This window comes from Pelophylax lessonae (genome assembly GCF_965119305.1).
Source record: "Pelophylax lessonae genome assembly, chromosome: 6".
In the NCBI taxonomy this organism is placed as follows: domain Eukaryota; kingdom Metazoa; phylum Chordata; class Amphibia; order Anura; family Ranidae; genus Pelophylax; species Pelophylax lessonae.
This window is the reverse complement of record NC_138773.1, coordinates 44,916,660-44,931,143: the sequence shown is the minus strand read 5'-3', so window position 1 is coordinate 44,931,143 and position 14,484 is coordinate 44,916,660. Positions and strand designations below refer to the sequence as shown.

Genomic DNA, 14,484 nt, shown 5'->3' with positions numbered 1-14,484 from the left:
ATAAAGTACTCAAAACCCATACTTGAGTAAAAGTACAAGTGCTCCATCAAAAAGTGACTTGAGTAGAAGTGGAAGTGCTCAATCAAAAAGTGACTTGAGTAGAAGTACTAAAGTATTCAACATTTTTTGTACTTGTATTGCAAGTAGTTTTTTTAAAAATGTTGCTACTCAAGTACTGAAAGTAAAAGTACCAGTAGTTTTGAAAAAAAATGCTACTCAAGTACTGAAAGTAAAAGTACAAGTACTGTGTTATGTAGTTATTAAAGAAAGAAGTCAAAAGTTTGAACATCATATTGTTTTTTATTATTTCAAATGCAGCTTTTATTTATACATACAGTAGCATTTATTTTCGTATGCGCTGATAATACACATGTTTTGAGCTTCATGAAACCTGCCATCTACTGTTCTGGCAGTGGTCATTTTTATAATTGTAATGAGTAACTATGCAGCACAAAAAAAAAAAAATATCGGAGTAGAAGTATTGAAATCATTGAAAAAATGGAGTGAAGTAAAAGTGGAAGTAGGAGAAAAAAATTCTACTCCAGGAAAGTACAGATACCGCCTTTCGGTACTTAATTACAGTAGTGAAGTAGTTCTACTTAGTTACTAATATATATATATATATATATATTTTTTTTTTAAGAAAGTGGAATCCCTTCTTAAGGCCTGCATATACTTTATGTTCTATAGTACTGTACTGTGATTTATTTTATTGAAACAGAATATTTAGCACAAAATCTTACCTTTATTGACTTCCTCAATCAGATCAGTCACGGTTTTATTGCCTGTCATGTAAAGAGGAGAAATACAGTGTCAAGCTTACATGTATTAAATGTTACTATATATATAAATATATGTATATGTATTACAGGCCTGACTTGTGAATGCTCAGATGTTCAGATCAAGCTATGTGGACAGTCCTGCAGCGATAGACAAATAGTAAAGAAGGTGGACTTGTGGACCCCAATGCTATCTATTTGGGCTGACATTTTTTTCTATCCTATCCCCCTTATTTGAAGAATCGTTTCCTCCAGACCCCCAAACAGCACTGCTCAATATTGCACCCTTAGTCCCGGTTCACACTGCCACGACTTGTCAGGCGACTTGGTCGCCTGACAAGTAGCGCTCCATTCAGTGCAATGGAACCGTTCTAATAGGAGCGACTCAAGTCCCTCCAACTTAGAAAAAGGTTCCTGCACTACTTGGGGGTGACTTTGGAGCGGCTTGCATTGACTTCTATTAGAGAAGTCGTTTGCAAGCCGCGATGAAGTCACGCTGCACGGGCGGCTTCAAAGTAAGGGCGACTTTGAGTCGCCCCAGTGTGAACCGACTCTTAGAGTTGACCAGGAACCGATCCCGCCTCCTCTTCTATATCACAGCTGCTGCAAAACAGACCATTGTCAGAGCGTGGAAGTTACCAATGCTTTGCACAATTTCTACTATAAACAGTTACCCAGGCAATGATACATGCCAAGATTGAGGCAACTCTCCAATTTTTTGCGCTATAAACAAAAGAAAAAGACCGAAAATTTTGAAAAAAATATATTCATTTTTTTACTTTCTGCTATAAAACATCCAATAATTTTTTTAAAAAAAATCCAATTTCTTCATCAGTTTAGGCCAATATGTATTCTGCTACATGTTTTAGGTAAAAAAAAAAAAAAAACCCAATAGGCGTATGTTGATTGGTCTTCAAACTATGGGATATTTTTATTTATTTATTTATTTATTATTTTAACTAGTAATGGTGGCTGCGATATTACAGCGGACAAATCGGACACCAAACTGACACTTTTGACACTTTTTTGGGACCAGTGACACTAATACAGTGATCAGTGCTAAAAAATATGCCCTGTCACTATATTAATGACACTGATTGGGAAGGGGTTAACATCAGGGGCGATCAAAGGGTTAAATGTTTTCCTAAGTTGTGCTTACTAACTGTGGGGGGAGGTGCTTTGACTTGGGGAAACACAGGATCAGTAACTTCCCCTCTGACAGAAAGGCGGATGTTGAGTCGAAGGAGCGGGTCGCCAGCGGCACACGTACGCGCCCTAGACCTGGAATTGTCAGATCACGTACTGGCACAGAGCGGCCACCCTGCCGCAGTAAATGTACGTGGGGCAGTCAGCAAGAAGATAAGTAAATACTTCTGTAGAGGTAACACTGCACTATACATACCAACTGACTGGTAGTATTTGTTTTGTGAAACCCCAATAGAGGAACATTGTTTTTTGAATTTTCAAATCTGTAGTACACTTGGAATAATCCAAAGATGGGTAACATTAAGGCCCCTTTCACACTATCCGTCCGTCAGACGGATTCCGTTTTTCTCAGCGGGGGATCGAGCCGCCGATCCCCCGCTGAGCAGCAGGAGGACAGCTGTGTCTCCGTGCTGTGTGCTGAGAGACAGCTGTCAGTTCCCCATGCATCTCTATGGGGTAAATCGGATGGGAACGGACCGTCGAGTCCCATCCGATCCGATCCGCTGCACGGATGGAAAATAGGGTTTCCATCCGTCCAGATTTGACGGATCGGATCGGGTCGGATGTCAGCGGACATGTCTCCGCTGCCATCCGATGCCCCATAGGAATGCATGGGGGGACCGTTCAGATCCGCCAAAAAAAAACAGACAGGCGGATCTGAACAGCAACATCTGATCAGGCTATATAATTATTCTGGTAAGTATACATATTTTTTTGGAGCATAATTCCATAACTGGACAAACTATTTACCACTCAAGTATGACCTTCAACTCGTGTTTATTCAGAACTTTAACCAGCCCCTTAGGTTTTACCTTGTATCTCCATCGTCTCCCTTTCTTGTAAATCCTGATGAAATAGACACACAATTCCATTAACAAAAGTAGTCAATATGCAACACCTGACATATCAATTCATCTATTATGGATTACAGAAAGATATAAACTGATCAGTTAGAATTGGTACCACCTTTCATTGTATTTGTGTTTTCAAATTTCATACATGAATCTTCAATATGACTTACTGAATAATAATCATGTTTTCCCTTATGTTGGCATAACCAACAAGACTTAACTAATATAATACTTTGGACCTGCACTACATGATGGATCAGAGTTTAGGTCCTTTAAAATCTGATAGGTGGGGGGTCATTTAATCACTTAAGCCCCAGAAGATTTTAAACCCTTCCTGACCAGGGCCTATTTTGCGATTCGGCACTGCGTGACTTTAATGGACTATTGCGCGGTCGTGCGACGCTGTACCTAAACGAATTTGACGTCCTTTTTTTCCCACAAACAGAGCTTTCTTTTGGTGGTATTTGATCACCTGTGCGATTTTTTGATCACGCGCTATAAACAAAAAAAGAGCGTCAATTTTGCAAAAATAACAATATTTTTCACATTTTTTTATATGAAATTCCCCCAAAAAAATGTAAAAATCTAAATTTTTTAAAATTTTCGGCCAATTTGTTTTATGCTACATATGTTTGGTAAAAAAAATCGTAAAAAGCGTATTTTGATTGGTTTGCGCAAAAGTTATCGCGTTTACTAACAAAGGGAAAGATTTTTGTCATTTTTGTTGTTTTTTTTTAACGTGTAATGGCGGCGATCTGCGATTTTTTTTGTGGTACTGCGACATTGCGGCAGACAGATCGGACCCTTGACTGACATTTTTGACACTTTTGGGGGTACCAGTGACATTACTACAGTAATCAGTGCTATACATATGCACTGTTACTGTAAAATGACACTGGCAGTGAAGGGGTTAACTTTTTTTAGAGGGAGGGGTTATGTGTGTCCCTAGGGGCGTGATTCTAACTGTGATTGGGTGTGGCTTGAGGTGTAGGAACAGTGATCAACGGTCCTACATAGTAGAACCGTATGATCACTATTCCTACACAGGGGAGAATGACAGGCGGCTTGTTTACATTAGCCGCCTGCCTTTCTCCCTCTGCACCGGACGATCGCGAATGACCGGCAGACATCGAGGTCTGCCGGTCAAACGCGTGGGGGGGGGGGGGGGGTGCGCTCGCTCCCTAGACCCTCACAGGCTAGCGACGTAGTACTACATCGCTCTGCCTGTGAGGGGCTGACTGCCGCAGTAAATAGTCGTGCGGCAGTTGGCAAGTGGTTAAGCAGGACAACAGAATAAGTAATTCAATTAAGCCTGACTAGTAAGTAAAGACCAAAACAACAAACAGGACTGTGCTGGGCTGAAGTATGGAGAATTCAGAAGAGCCAGTTAGCTAAGTCTTTAACCAGTATTAAACACATAGTCAAGAGTCATGGCGTCCTATGGGAACCTCAGTCTTTCGACTAAAACATACAGTTTGGAAATATTTAGCTACAGCTGGAAAAATAGACATTGTGACGAGTGCACCATGACATTACTTGTCTGGGCAGATGTTATAGGACCTACTGAACATTTATGACTACATTTTGAAGTCTGGTAGGCATAAGACATTAACCGCCAGACTTGACTATCAGACTTTTTTTAAAAAAAAAGGAAAAACTCACAGTTCCAGATAGTTTCAAGTTAGAATTTCTCACAGGATTGAGATGAAGACATTTAAAAGATAATATAATTCTAAGATTCATCCTAGGTTTAGAAGGGTCACCAATAGGAGAAAAGAGGTACTGATTCCCCTATATAGATCTTTAGTTAGACCTCATCTGTGTCAAGTCCTGGAAACCTCACTTACAAAAAGATAGGGACAAGATAGAAGTCCAGAAGTTCAGAGAGGGTCAACAAAAAGAGTGAAAGATCTGAGGGATAAAACATATCAGAGGAGACTTCAGGAATTTAATATGTACAGTCTGGAGTAAAGAAGGGAAAGGACATCATTAAAACCTTTAACCACTTAAGCCCCGGAAGATTTTACCCCCTTCCTGACCAGGGCCTATTTTGTGATTCGGCACTGCGTGAATTTAACGGACGTTTGCGCGGTCGTGCGACGCTGTACCCAAATGAAATTTGACGTCCTTTTTTTCCCACAAACAGAGCTTTCTTTTGGTGGTATTTTATCACCTGTGCGATTTTTTGATCATGCGCTATAAACAAAAAAAGAGCGACAATTTTGCAAAAGTAACAATATTTTTCACATTTTTTTATATGAAATTCACCCCCCCCCCCCCCCAAAATGTAAAAATCAATTTTTTTTTAACATTTTAGGCCAATTTGTTTTCTGCTATATATGTTTGTTAAAAAAAATCGCAAAAAGCGTATTTTGATTGGTTTGCGCAAAAGTTATTGCGTTTACTAACTAAGGGAAAGATTTTTGTAATTTTTATTGTTTTTTTTTTAACGAGTAATGGCGGCGATGTGCGATTTTTTTTTTTTCGCGGGACTGCGACATTGCGGCGGACAGATCGGACCCTTCACTGACATTTTTGACACTTTTGGGGTTACCAGTGACATTACTACAGTAATCAGTGCTATACATATGCACTGTTACTGTAAAAATGACACTGGGAGGGAAGGGGTTTACTTTATTGGCGAAGGAGGGGTTAAGTGTGTCCCTAGGGGCGTGCTTCTAACTGTGATTGGATGTGGCTTTTCATGTAACAGCAGAGATCTACGGTCCTACATAGCAGGACCGTATGATCTGTGCTGTTACACAGGGAAGAATGACAGGCGGCTTTGTTTACATTAGCCGCCTGCCTTTCTCCCAGTGTAACCGACGATCGCGAGTGACCGGCGGACATCGGGGGGGAACGGGAGCAAGAGGGAGCGCGCCTCCAGCGGTGCACGCTCGCTCTCTCCCTCTCCCTAGACCCTCACAGGCTAGCGACGTAGTACGTCACTTTGCCTGTGAAGGGCTGACCGCCGCAGTAAATAGTCGTGCGGCGGTCGGCAAGTGGTTAAATAGTTGGGGATGAATAAAGTGCAACAGGGCAGGATTTTCATTAAAAAGCTAAGATTAAAGTCATTGTAAAACCTAAAAATGTTTTTTCCTTAAAGAGGAAGTAAAGCCTGTAAATGTTTTTTTCTTTTTGGTTACCTGCAAAGTAAATGCATGATAAGCTAGTATGCGACACATGCTAGCACATTATGTTACACTTACCTGCAAACGAACCCTGCGTCGTCCCCGCTGGAGGCTGCATCCATCTTCACCCATCTTCCTTCCGGGTCTGCAGACTCCGGGTGTGCTACTGGCCAGAGCCGCGTGACGTCACTCCCACGCATGCACGTGGAAGTTGCCGGATACAGCACAGGACTCTAAAGAAACAGCACGGGCGGCCGTTCCTTCAGAACGCATGCGCCGATGACATCATCGGCTGCATGCAATGTAGATATCTTCTAAACGGTGCAAGTTTAGGAGATATTTACAATACCTATAGGTAAGCCTTGTTATAGGCTTACCTATAGGTACAAACACCACACGGGGGTATACAAGGATCAGGCCTTTTTCTGAAATTTTTTTTTTACATGTTTAAAATATAATTTTTTACTCAGTAAATTACTTAGAACCCCCAAATTCTACAATATATATATATATATATATATATATATTTTTTTTTTTAGCACCCTAGAGAATAAAATGGTAGTCGTTGCAATATTTTATATCATACTGTATTTGCGCAGCAGTGTTTAAAACGCAATTATTTTTAAAAAAAATACACTTTCATGAATGAAAAAAAAAAATACAAAACATTAAAGTTGGCCAAATTTTTTTTGTATAATGTGAAAGATGATGCTATGGTAAGTAAATAGGTACCTAACATGTCATGCTTCAAAATTGAATATGCTAGTGGAATGGCGACAACTACATTACTTAAAAATCTCCATAGGCGACGCTTTAAACATTTTTACAGGTTACCAGTTCAAAATTGCAGAGGAGGTTTAGTGCTGGAATTATTGCTCTCACTCTAACGATCGTGGCAATACCTCACATGTGTGGTTTGAACACTGTTTACAGATGTGGGTGCAACTTACGCATATGTTCACTTCTGCACACGAGCTTGGAGAGACGGGGCGCTTTAATTTTATTTATTTTACTTTTTGTTTTGTTTTTTTCACACTGTTCCTTTAAAAAAAAAAAATGTGATCACTTTTATTCCTACTACAAGGAATGTAAGCATTCCTTGCTATAGAAAAAAAGCATGGCAGGTCCTCTTTATTGTGAGATCTGGGGTCAAAAAGACCTCAGATCTCACATTTAGACTTATAAAAAAAAAAATTAATTTTACATTTGCTACCAAAACACACGCCCGTTTTTTTTTTTTTTTTTGATTTTTCGATGCCTGGCCTAAATGTATTCAAACATGCTTGAGTCAAACATAGATTTATACAAAAAAAAAAAAAAAAAATGGAGCAGATTCATGATAAGCTAATTATGTAAAACAACCATTTTACCTGTGAATGTTTTTGATTCATTGCATCAGTTCTGGGAGTTTCAGGAAAAATCAAAAAGGTCTCTGTAGTCTGTACAACAGGGTTTCTCAACCAGGGTTCCTCCTGAGGTTTCTAGGGGTTCCTTGAGCAATGGGCAATTTCTACCTCTCAGATAAGTTTCCAATGACACCATTTTACATTTAGCTATCTGTAAGGGTCCTTTCACATGATCCGCCTTCTGATGAGCTCCGTTCTCTGCTCAGCGGGATCGATCCGCCGATCCCCGCTGAGCAGGCGGAAGACAGCTCCGTCTCTGCTCTGTGTGTGGAGAGGGAGGTGTCAGAGCCCCGCTGCTCTCTATGGGGGAATCGGATGAGAGTGGACCGCCTGTCCGCTCTCATCCGTTCCCATCCGATCCCCTGGACGGATGGAAAATAGGGTTTCCATCTGTCCGGATTTCAAGGACAGGATCAGATGCGGATGGCAGCGGGTGTCAGTGGACATGTCTCCGCTGACATCCGCTGCTCCATAGGGATGCATGGAGGATCCGATCAGATCCGCCTAAAAAACTGACAAGTGGATCGGATCGTTCGTGTGAAAGGACCCTTAAGGGCTAATTCTTCCCAATCATGACTAGAGTAAGGAGCATTCTTCCCACTGACTGTCACACTAATGTGTCATGAATTGTAGATTTTTAACTTTTAGCAGGGGTTCCCCCGAGACCAGAAATTAATTTCAAAGGGTTCCTCTGTGTTGAAAAGTTTGAGAAAGACTGATGTACGAATAAATTAATCTGGGACTATTTACTTCATTTTTCATGGTTAAAACAAACTTTGTTAATGCCTCGTACACACGCAACGATTATCGGCCGACGAATCGTCCGACTTTTGTCCAGAGTGGTGTTTTGTTGGTTGGAATGTGCTCTAGACTGCACACGAATTTTCTTGCTTATCAGATTTTTGTCTGCCGAAATCTGTACTGACTGACGGAAAATCTGTCATTGTGGTGACGGCCAACAAAAATTTTATAGCCTGCACACTAGATTTTTTTCGGCCGAAAAGTCGGAGTCGGTTGTCGGAAGCATCATACTAACAAGCCGAAAATCAGCCGATCGGACGTTGGCCGAAAATTCATGGCCAATCATTGATGCGTGTGTACGGGTCTTAAAACTAGTCCCAGTCTTCAGGAATGAATTTTAGATGAATATTTTAGTTATATACTGCTAAAAATTACACATGTAGATTAGGCAATATTGCTACTATCGATACAAAGCACATCGTCATTGCAGATATTAAAGATATGAATGAGTTTTTTACCCACCTGAACAGGTAAAGCCAAGCACAGGCTGCACATAGCAGCAAGAAGTAGTAAGGTCCTCATTTTCTCTATGCTGCTCTGTAGAGACTCCTTTGGTGAGGCTTCTGGTTTAGTACCTTAGCTCTAACCTCTGATGTCCTTTATATTCCACTAGCCAATCCTGCTGGCTACGCCCCTCATTATACTTTGATGTTCCCGTGTCATTATTTCACCATGGGAGGCAGGTATCACCATTTACTATTGTTTCACATCTGCTGCCCATCAGGGTGCCCATAGACAGTTTGATGAAGTCACCCAAGTTTTGATCATCTCTCGCAATGATTATTCAGTTTATGAATGTCTTGGAGGGGATGTCACAAAAGTGATAAGTCATGATTCAGTTAAGGGTTTAGGTTTAACCACTTTACCACCGGAGGATTTTGCTGTCTTACGTCCAGGCCACTTTTTGCGATTCGGCGCTGTGCGACTTTAACTGACAATTGCGAGGACGTGCGACGTCGTACCCAAACAAAATTTACATCCTTTTTTTCCCACAAACAGAGCTTTCTTTTGGTGGTATTTGATCACCTGTGCGATTTTTACTTTTTGCGCTATAAACAAAAAAAGAACGTTTATTTTGAAAAAATAACAATATTTTTAACATTTTTTTATATGAAATTCCTCCCAAAAAATATGTAAAAATCAAATTTTTTAAAAATTTTTGGCCAATTTGTTTTCTGCTACCTATGTTTGGTAAAAAAAAATCACAATAAGCGTATTTTGATTGGTTTGCGCAAAAGTTATTGCGTTTACTAACTAAGGGAAAGATTTCTGTCATTTTTGGTGTTTTTTTTTTTTTTTAACGAGTAATGGCGGCGATCTGCGATTTTTTTTGCTGGACTGCGACATTGCGGCGGACAGATCGGACCCTTGACTGACATTTTTGACACTTTTGGGGGTACCAGTGACATTACTGCAGTAATCAGTGCTATATATATGCACTGTTACTGTAAAAATGACACTGGCAGGGAAGGGGTTAATTTTATTGGAGAGGGAGGGGTTAATGTATGCCTGGTGCTTACTGACGTGTGTGGGGGGAGGTGACTGAGTGAGTCAGGGACAGATCGCATGTTCAGCTATGCTGAACACTCCGATCTGTCACTCCCTGTCACTTAGAAGATCCGCCCGCTCTGTTTACACAGGCGGGCGGATCTCCAAACTCGATTCCCCGACGATCGGGGAAGAGCGGCGGCGATTGCCGCCGCTCCTCCCCTGGCCCGACTCCCGTTGTGAATGAAAACAGCGGGAGCGCGCCTCCGCGGCGCGCGAGCGCCGCCTACAGGGGGAGGAGTCCAGCGACGTAGGTCAGAGGTAAAGTGGTTAAGTGACCTTATCAGTCTCTCATAAATATCGTACCTGAGATTTCCTGCAAGATAAGATTAGTTTAGGAGAATTTAATAAAGCCTTAGGGCTCAGTTGCATTAGCATTACTCTCTATAGAGAAGCCCCTGCTGAGTTGCTTTTCAGAGGGTGTTAAGGCTCGTACACACTTGACAGAAATTGGACGAAATATCCTCCGATTTTTCTCTCTCTTGCTCAGCCTTCATAACCGTTTTTAGTTGACAGTGTATAAATGTTCACAAAATTTCTCGTCCGATTTTTTTTTTTTTTTTGGGACATTTGTTCCTAGACTTCCGGGATGTCAGCAACTTCAGATCATGCGCGGGTCTTTCGTATCGCGGACATACTGCATACACATTAAACGAAAGTTGGTCGTCTGGGGACGGATGATTAAAAATTTTGGTGAAAAATGTCGACATCGGCTGCTGAAAGTTGTGTACACACTAGCCGAAAATCGTAAGATTTTACCTCAGACGGGAATTTTCAGCAGATTTTCTACTAGTGCGTACCCCACTTTAGACTGGAAGGTGTTATGTTTCCTCCTCAATGCTGCTCCTTCTCTAATGTCCGGAATACACGATAAGAAAATCGGCCGAAAATTTCTGTTCAGCGAGCGATCGGCCGATATTCTACTCGTTAATGTCCAGCCATCAATGAGCGATGTCCATATTGTGAACGAAAAATACAGTTTGAAAAACCCGAAAAATTCTGTCGTCTCGTTTGCGAAAGAACGATATTCTATACGTTGGTGTTGAGGTCGTTCAGTTTAAATCTGTATACGTTCTTGGCAACGTTTTCGCCCGACGAACACTGTTTCGATGGTCGGCGGGCAACGGTCGGGCGATATTCGGACCGTGTATGCTGGCAACGTTTTCGACCGACAAATACTTTTTCAAAAGTCGGTGGTCGAATGATCGGGCGATATTCTAGTCGTGTATTCACACCATAAGTCTCCATTCACACTGGTACGACTTGTCAGGCGACTTGGTCAGCCTGACAAATCACGCACCGTCGTGTCCCATAGTGTAGTACAGGACCGGTTCTAATAGGAGCGACACAAGTCGCTCTGACTTAGAAAAAGGGTCCTGTACTACTTTGGGGCGACCTGGAGCGACTTGCATAGACATTCATTTTATGAAGTCCGTGCAAGTCGCGCCGAAGTCACGCTGCACGGGACTTCACAGGTCGACCCGAAGTCGGATCCGACCTAGTGTGAACAGAGGCTAATATCAGAGATGTATAGTAACGAAGTAGAACTACTTAAGTACTGTACTTAAGTACTGAAAGGCGGTATCTGTACTTTCCTAGAGTAGAATTTTTTTCTCCTACTTCCACTTTTACTTCACTACATTTTTTCAATGATTTCGATACTTCTACTCAAGTATTTTTTTTTTGTGCTGCATAGTTACTCGTTACTTTTAAAAAAATTACCACTGCCAGAACAGTAGATGGCAGGTTGCATAAAGCTCAAAAAAATGTGTATAATGTCATTTGTAAATCAGCGCATACGAAAATAAAGGCTGTGTATAATAAAAGCTGCTATACCAAATCTTTCCAATAAAAAGAAAATATGAAACAAACAAATAAATGGTGCTACAGCGCTTAAAGTGCATCAAGAAACTACTAAAAAACACAGGTTAATCATTTGAATAAATAATTTGAAATAATAAAAAACAATATGATGTTCAAACTTTTGACTTCTTTCTTTAATAACTACATAACACAGTACTTGTACTTCTACTTTCAGTACTTGAGTAGAAATTTTTTTTCAAAACTACTGGTACTTTTTACTTTTAGTACTTAAGTAGCAAATTTTTTGAAAAAACTACTTGCAATACTTAAGTAAAAAAAATGTTGAATACTTTAGTACTTCTACTTAAGTAACTTTTTCTGCGAGCACTTCCACTTCTACTCAAGTCACTTTTTGATCGAGCACTTGTACTTTTACTCAAGTAGAAATTTCGAGTACTTTATACAAGTCTGGCTAATAGTCCCCAACAACATGCTACAACTACGGTTGCAAATAAATAAATATTCTCGGCAAAAGTTTCTCTGAATTATTGTGCCACATCCCTGTATACAAAGTCAGCAAAAGCAAATTCCTCTAAGGCTCCATTCACACTACCGCGACTTGTCAGGCGACTTGTCAGCCTGAGAAGTCGCGGTCCCTCGCGGTCCATTGACTGGTACAGGACCCGTTCTAATAGGAGCAACACAAGTCACTCCGACTTAGAAAAAGGGTCCTGTACTACTTCGGGGCAACCTCGGAGCGCGGAAGTCGCGGTGCACGGGACTTCCAGGTCGCCCCCGAAGTCGTGCAGAAGTCGTGCCACTTCAGTGTGAATGCGGTCTAAGGGTTTGGTACTTTAAAGGCACTTGGTATAAGTACGAAAAAACATATTGTATAAAAAAACACACCTTTTATTAACACATGATTAAAATTCCCTTAGGGGAATTTGCTTTTGCCAACTAAGGTTGCAGGGTGGTTGCAGCTTAACCCCATTCCCTTAAATGGGTTGTGTTTATACTTGTACTGCCACTGCATGTGACAGGGAGGCCGTGGCAAGTATACAACCCCAATCATCTGCAGCTTAAGGGGGACAGCTGGGGAGGTAAAAACTTGACTCAGCTGCCAGGTGTTACCCCCTCTTCCCCCCAACCACAAGTGTAAACTTAGGCAAGCCATAGATGATTTGATTATCTTTCCTTCCACCATGGGTGGAAGGAAATAAATTTGCTTGATTCACCTAGAAATGTAGTAAGTGTTGACGGGGGAATCACTCCAACATCACTATTCTGCTCTGCTGGCAGGGAGCAGAACACAGTGATTACTGCGAGTGGTTATAGCTGCCAGCAGTAATCACATGTAAAAAAATTGACAAAATGGTTGTACTCAAGTCAATCAATGGATCAAATTTAGTACAACCAGCCTGCCCATACATGGATCGAAACTCTGCTGGTCCCTACTCAACCGTGTGAGATTTAATCTATCTATGGCTGGCTTTAGCCTTAACCACTTTACGACCGCCCGCCGCAATTATACTGTGGCAGGCAGCCGCTCCTGCGCAAACTGACGTAGGTATACGTTGGTCGCGCAGGGAGCTAGGGGGGTGAGCGTGCGCCGCCGGCGGCACACTCCCGCCCCCGCTCGTCAGCGGGGAAGCTGATGCAGCGGGCAGGTGGTTTTTCGATTGCTGACTGACATCAGTGAGCGTTCCCCGCTGAGAGAGAAAAAAGGTCGGCTGTTGTAAACACAGCTGACCGTCCTTCTCCCTGGAATGATCATAGAGCCCCTGTGATCCTTGTATATAGGATCACATGTCTCTATGGTCATTTCACAAGCCATGCCTCCCGCAGTTAGAAACACGCCCCTAGGTACACATTTAACCCCTTGATTACCCACACTGTTAGCCTCTTCCCTGCCAGTGTCATTATTACAATAACAGTGCATATTTTTAGCACTGATTACTGTAGTAATGCCACTGGTACCCCCAAAAGTGTAAAAAATGTCAGTTAGGGGTTGGATCTGTCCGCCGCAATGTAGCAGTCCCGCAAAAGATCTCCGCCATTACTAGTAAAAAAAAAAAAAATGACATAAATCTTTCCCGTAGATAGTAGATGTGATAACTTTTGCTCAAACCAATCAAAATACGCTTATTGCAATTTTTTTTCTTACTAAAAATATGTAGCAGAAAACAAATTGGCCTAAAATGTTAAAAAAAAATTTGATTTCAAATTTTTTTTTTGGGAATGTTATATAGCAGAATGTGAAAATTATTGTTTTTTTCTCAGAATTGTTGCTCTTTTTTTGTTTATGGCGCAAAAAATAGAAATCTCACAGGCGATCAAACACCACCAAAAGAAAGCTCTATTTGTGGGAAAAAAAGGACATAAATTTTATTTGGGTACAGCGTCGCACGACCGCGCAATTGTCCATTAAATAACGCAAACATCAGAGCGAGAGCAATAATTTCAGAGCCATAATTCACAGTGATAAAGCGCCTGTAAATGCTTGCTTGTTTTTTATTTATTCTTTTTATTTCAATATGTGCATAAAAATTAACATTCCAAACGTCCTTTCAACAAAGGGACAAAACAATATAAAATATATATATATATATATATTTTTTTAATACCAAACATGTTATACTTACCTGCTCTGTTCAATGGTTTTGCACAGAGTAGCCCAAATTCCCCTTTTCTCAGGTGCCCCTTTAGCGGTTCTGGCTCCTCCCCCTGCCGAGTGCCCACAAGTGCTATGGGCACTTATGTGGGCTTGCCCCCGAGCCACCCTCTGTCTGTGCATTAACACACAGAGCGCATTTCAACCCTGCTCCCTGCTCGCTCCTCAATGGATGTGATTGACAGCAGCAGGAGCCAATAGCTCCTGCTGCTGTGTTTGAGCCAATGAGGTGGGAGAGCGCGAAAAGAGTCTCAGCTCTCATGCACATCTCTGGATTCTGATTGGTCT

General features: G+C 41.4%; 1 pseudogene across 1 annotated transcript in view; it reads right to left on the bottom strand.

Moving 5' to 3' along the window:
* The window catches only part of LOC309558573 (astacin-like metalloendopeptidase), an 84,281-nt pseudogene that overhangs the window by 54,381 nt on the left and 15,416 nt on the right, over nucleotides 1-14,484 (bottom strand). The window contains exon 3 of the transcript in view: nucleotides 744-785. The product of the transcript in view is annotated as an astacin-like metalloendopeptidase (transcript). The remainder of the gene's footprint in view (nucleotides 1-743; nucleotides 786-14,484) is intronic.